The following is a 6,038-nucleotide window of genomic DNA, read 5'->3' as shown; positions in this document are numbered from 1 at the left end:
CTTGAAATTGGACATCTTGACAAAATATTAGTTTTATAATATTATAAATGGCTGAGTGTGCAGTGTATCTTGGTGTAGAGGCAGAGTAGTGCACACTGCTGAGGGCTCTGGTGATGTCTGGGTAATAGACGACCTCTTTGAAGTGGCTCTGAAATACCAAATGTCAAGGAGGATGGATGGTCAGTCTGTTACTTTTTTTCAGGTTAACAAACCATTTAAAAAATGTGCAGCTGTTGACAAATTATTTTATACATTATCTATATTTTTTGTGTGTGTTTTTTTAAAGCATGACTATATTTTAATACAGAGATCTTGTTTGTGAGGTAGATCAGCACTTGAGACTTCTGAAGCCTTTCTGTCTTTTTGGCTTCACTTCACCAAAGGACTGTTATTTAAAGGCCTTTGTATTGGAGATTGTCCAATGTAATCTATCGTGTAATAATTGTACACCTACAATAAAAAATCTAATATTTCGATTTTTTTTTTACCAAATATTGAATAAAATAATAAATAATAAAAAAAGTATAATAAATATTAAAATAATAATAAATAATAATAAAATATCAACTGATGCCATGGTACCATGGTAGCTAGCATTAACTAGCAAGGAACCCCTGGCTTCTATCTTCTGTAGGCTAGTTATGAAGGAAGACTTGTTTCAATAGTATTTGTTTGAACAGTCCGTGTGTACACGTGTAATCTGTAAATATAAAAGCTCTTCCACAATTACACATAATACATTTCATTCATCAATCATCAATCATTCAGTCCAACTGTGAGACAAATCTACCGCTATAGAAATCCCATAGTAATGCATAAAAAGTCATAAAAATGACATAGGGTAGTAAGGCATGAACATTCCCTACCAATGTGGAGGCTGAACGTCCGTTCTTGGCACAAACACAGAGTTGAGTTTTCAGTGTTTTACGTCTCGGTGTAATGCCTCCACTGGCCACCACCATTGCTTCAGTGCTGCTCTATCTCAGCTTTGTTTCACACAAAGTTGTTTCTGTATTATTATCCCAGATCATATCTCCCTGTAGATGTTTATATCTCACCTTTGTCAGTCCTCCTGCATGTGAACCGTCATCAAAGACAAATGAAACCTCACAGAAAACAGTTCCAAAGCTCAGGGTTGCCGACCATTGCTGTGTTTTCTTTACTATTTGAAGCTTTGACATGGGTACATGTTTTATTTCTAGTTTTATCAGTGGAACTGATAAGTACACGCTGTGACATCCCAGCAGAAAACATATCATTCTGCAGGGGGGGTTTGTACTTGACACTGGCAGCCGCATTCATTTGCTTCATGCTTCACTATTACCTTTGAAGTTCCTTGACTGTGTGAGTACTTGGATTCTTAATGGCCTCTTTGTGTTGGGTTCTGCATAACAGTCAACAGGACCATGACCTTATTGATGTATTTGTTCCTCTCCTCCTCCCTTATTCAAAACATAATATATGGCTCCTTATTGGCTCCTTTCTTGTACTGTAATCATGGCAGTGACATGATGGTAAGTTTCACAACATGACATCATTAAAGAAAACCTTTCGTTGAGTTCCAGCAACTAGATTTAAAAACTGAGACAAAGACAGAAATGTTTTTTTGGTTTATGAAAAAAAAAAAAATATATATATATATATATATATATATATATATAGAGAGAGAGAGAGAGAGAGAGAGAGCGAGAGAGAGAGAGAGAGAGAGAGAGAGAGAGAGAGAGAGTTTTATCTTCTTCTGCTCCTGAACATAAACGTGATTTTTTGATTTTAGTTTCTGCTTTCATTCTGCGTAAACTACCAGCTGAATAAACAATATTAACACAAAATCTTAAAGTTACAATACAAAGTTACCTGGGGGCATAACATTTCCAGTGATTGATTTATCTTTAGTTCTGCCTTGTTGGTTTTCTCAGACATCTTTGTCTCATTTCTATGACATGACATAGATCATTGGTAAGTGATTACTGTTTGCAAATGATAACAGCCTGTATGCAACATTCATAAGAGGCACGTTGGTCGAGGTTTGAACACTCACTCCTCCCTCAACAGGCAATTTCTGTCTGCCCTTCAGCAAACCTCTTCATACCAAAGCAAAGAAGTAGAAAAATATGATTGTTGCAAGAAGCAAGCAGGTGTTCTTTGCTTTTAAAAAACAAAAAGACTGAAATTAAAAAGGCTGCTGTTGTATTTAGAGTTATGCCTGTATCCGACTGATGGTGCGTGGATGAGGGTGTGACCTGGTGCAGGTAGACTTTGAACTCTCTGAATGGCTTTAGCTGCAGAGCGGTGATGAGTGCTGTTTGGCCAGGAAAAGCTGCTTATGGGCAAATGCTCTGCTCTTGAAATCCTTCTTTTAAATTCCATCTGACTCAAATGAACCAGTATTGAATGACTCTTCATAGAGAGCTGGGTGACAGTATGATTGTTTCAGTTTAATCCTGTTCGACCTTAGTCAAAGTCTACTCTTGCTGAGGCATAAAGTAGATTTTATAATGTCACTGTTTATATCACCTGGGTGTTCCCAGCTTTATAAATGTATCATCAACCTTAGCTCAAGATTATTTCAAATTATTGAATGAAAAGCTTTGCTATGTTTTACGTTGCTGTTTCACAACACCTCTCAATCAAATCACAAAAACTCAGCCATGTAACAACATCCAGGCAAGGGTGATCCATCTACACACATTCATGCTCTTATATGTTTACTGTAGTCATTACAAAAAAAATGGTATTTTAGTTTTTAAATAAATGTGGCAGCAGGAAGAGGCATAAAAAACTAATACCTACAACATACAGTAGATCTACAATAAATGCATTGACTAGACTGAGGCCATTCAGATTTTTCATGTGTAATAGCAATTGCAGTTTAATACTATAGCAAATATTCACTGAGCTATTTCAGAAATATAACAGAACGCCAACTGGTGAATCTGTTTACAGTGCAGCCACATAAACTCACAGTGTAGCTGTGTGAGGGTTGGCAATTCAAATCCAGGGTGGGAATGGTAGACTCAATAATAACTGCAATAAAGAAAGGTATTTACAGAATGTATATACTTTGAATGGCTATTGCAGAGAGAATGTCGAACAAAAATGTTATCAGAAAATGTGAGTGTGCAGCAACAAAGAGGTATTAAATACAACGAAGCTCCACCTATGATTTCCACTTCAATTTAAAACTTTGAGAATGAATAAATAAATAACAAGGTGCTGATTAAACATGCATCTCAAATCCCAAAGAATCCCATCAACACGGTCCGAAAACCAATAGAAAAAAAAATTCAATAAAGTGTTGGACAGTGGCATTTGGAGCTTACGGCTCAACATTGGGTGGCTGTGAAAGGTGCAGCCAGAAGCTGAGAAGTGAGTGGGGTGCAGCAAAAGGCAGGTGGAATAAAGTGACCTGGGGCGAGCGCAGAAGGGGGTGATAATAAGTGACTGACTCAGAGTGATGGGCTTACCTGGCTATGAATATTTCAGACAGCAGTGAGGTGTGTTATTACAGCTCAGTGGGAGCACTCACAACATGGGGCAAGACATGTGCCATCACGAGATAGCACCGAGCACAAAGACACACACACACAAACAATGCAATTTTTTCCAGCATTCAGAAAGAGCGCTTTTCAAATTGCTCATCCATGTTGAATAGCTGAGTAGCAAAAATGTTTTCATCACCAAAACTAACAACAGCATCTTCTACTGACATGCTCCCTTGAATCGATACACAAACTGATCAATAAGCAGGGAAAGGTTTACACACGATCGGAAGCACAGCTCTGCAAGTGCAGAGGGTAAAATAAATCCATGTGCAGCATTTTAACTTTAGTTGGAGCAGTCCCACATGCCAAGATGATGATTAAATAAATATTCTGTTTACATGGACTTGCTGCACAGGGGTCTGCTAACTAGTCCAGCAAAGCAGCTTCACTCAGCTAGCTAACAATCCAGTGCCTCTGGCCATTTTCATATATTCCCTCCATTATTTCACCAGCATCTGCCTCTGCCTCAGCCACCATCTCTTTCTACAACACAGCACTAGAGATGAGACTTCCATGGAGCACTATGCTGGGGGGATATGTGCTGGTTTACAGTGAAATACACTTTAAGTATATCCAGAAAGATGGAAGTCTTTACATCAAATGCCTCGAGCATTAATATTGTACAGCACAGAGGCATGGAGGGAACTTATAGGCAAACATGGTAACAGCTATACAGAATTTTGGGTTTCTCTGTATCATGGCTACAACATTAGAACCAGCTGCTTTACTACAACTCAAAGCAGCAAACTAAAAACTTAACTTACTCCAGTTAATGTGACCATTACAGTATTTCAGACATTCAGAAAGAATTTTTCCTGATGGTGACTTCCAACACTTTCCAACATGGACACCTGAGACAACGACAAAGCCCCGAGCAGGGAGCAGCAGGTCTTATGCATTATACATTAGCCCTTAGTTATTCATCAGAAAGGACGCATATTAACCTGTGTGCAACCTAGAGTGCACCATTAATATTCAGCAGATAGCACTGTTTGAACAGGTCCAAAAATACACAGTATGACTCGGACGTGTGTCTGACTGGTAATTAAGACGTGTGGCCCTGCAGCAACACACATGGTCACAAAATAAACCTTTTACATTCTTGCACTGAAAAGTTTGGAATATTATTAATTTCAGTGATTTACAGTCACAATGAAAAAGGGACAAACAGGAGTTCATATTAAATCACTAGTTGAAGTTGACTTGAGGTTTACTGAGTTAGTGTTGCAAAAAAAGAGAAGAAACCACAGGTGGGGTGGACAAGGTGCTAAATGAAAATGAATGCATGGCAAAGATTAACCAAAATTAAGGCAAGGCGCTATACTACTACTAGAGGATTATTTTCTGCATTAAAAGGCTTCTGAAATTTTAGGTTTGAATGAGGCATTAGTTAATTTAATCTGCACTAATTTGTATAAATTTCAAGAACATAAATCTGAAGATTTGATGAAGCCAAGTTCAACATTTCATTTCGTTGACGTATTAGAGTCAAGGATTTTTACAGAGAGGATTTTTTTTTAATCTAAATATCGTCAACAGCCATTCAAAATCTTTTTCGCCATGTTTTTGGGAGTAAAGCGTGATAGAAATCAGACTGAACAAAGTCCTCTGTAAAAACCTTCAGTATCTTGATAGGAATAAAAAATGGAAGGCTTGGTGTCGGCAATGTAAGTTGTAGGGAAGTGGAGATTTCTGGCTCAGAGTGAGAAAAAAACTCATTTTGAGAAAAACAACCATTATATCTATACATTTTGATTTGAACCCACTGTTTACAGACACAATACCTGATACAAAGGAAATGACCATGTTTGGATGTGATAGCATTGTGCAGGATAGAGAGAGCTTTACGGTGATGTCTGTGATGACATGGTGCAGAAAACTGTTGCATTAGAGTGTTAACTTTATTCATAAATGTAGGTGAAATATACACATGCATGTAGACAAAGTTGTAAAATAAACACTTGTGTATTTGGTCATTTCCTTTCCACTAGTCTGAAAACAGACATGTTGCATGAAGCAAAATAGCACAAAATTCATGTTTCATCTTAACCATCAATTTCCTCCAAAGAGACCATTTAATAGGAATTAACATGCTTATCTCTTTAAGTATTATCCATATATAAGTGCTTTGGTTTGAATTTGGACACTGCGTCATCTTACTGGAGCTTGACAGCAGCCGAATAGAAGCAGCTGAGGGAAGAAGCAGACGGAGAGTGCTCCCAGTCAGTCCAGGGAACTTCTATGTCCATTTTAGTGTGTAATACATTTCTGCGGTCAGCTCATAACACATCAATCGATGCCGGAGCAGTCATTTGTGTTTTCATAGATGTTACAGAAATATTTATGTGTCTCTGGAAAGTCTAAACTCAATATTTTACCCTGCGAATTTAATTATTTGCTGCATTTTAGGGAGAGCAAAATGATAGAGAGTGAGAATCCTGCCAGTTCAACCGAGCTGGAAAAAAGTTAATGAAGCTCACCTGTGTGGTAGAAATA

This window comes from Seriola lalandi, unplaced genomic scaffold, assembly GCF_002814215.2.
Source record: "Seriola lalandi dorsalis isolate HSWRI2012SDOR001 ecotype SW California unplaced genomic scaffold, Sedor1 jcf7180002054581, whole genome shotgun sequence".
NCBI classification, from domain to species: Eukaryota; Metazoa; Chordata; class Actinopteri; order Carangiformes; family Carangidae; genus Seriola; species Seriola lalandi.
This window is presented reverse-complemented; position numbering follows the sequence as displayed.